Raw genomic sequence first — 389 nt, 5'->3', positions numbered from 1 at the left:
TAATTTAAAAATTGATAATAAAAGGTTATAATTGATAAAAAAAAAAAGGCATAAGAAGAAGAAGAAAAATTTAGTAAAATATGGTTATTAAAATAATTTATTCACTTAATGTTTTTCTAAATTTTAATTGAATATAAACGTAATTAAATTTCCAATACCTCAAATGCACTAGAAACACGCCCGGAAACCTTTTATTTTTGAATTTTTCAAAATTGATTTAGATTTACTTATTATTGGCAAATTCCTCTTTTTTCTTTTCCTTTCAGATTTTAATTAAAAAAATGTGAGCACCAAATTACTGACTAATAATGTTGATTTTATCGACGTTTTAAAGATTGAATCGGTTATTGTATCACTCTAATTATTAATTCACTAATTTAAAAATTTAA

The sequence above is a fragment of the Arachis ipaensis genome, chromosome B05 (genome assembly GCF_000816755.2).
Source record: "Arachis ipaensis cultivar K30076 chromosome B05, Araip1.1, whole genome shotgun sequence".
In the NCBI taxonomy this organism is placed as follows: Eukaryota; Viridiplantae; Streptophyta; class Magnoliopsida; order Fabales; family Fabaceae; genus Arachis; species Arachis ipaensis.
The sequence above is the reverse complement of the archived record's forward strand: the minus strand, read 5'-3'. Positions refer to the sequence as shown.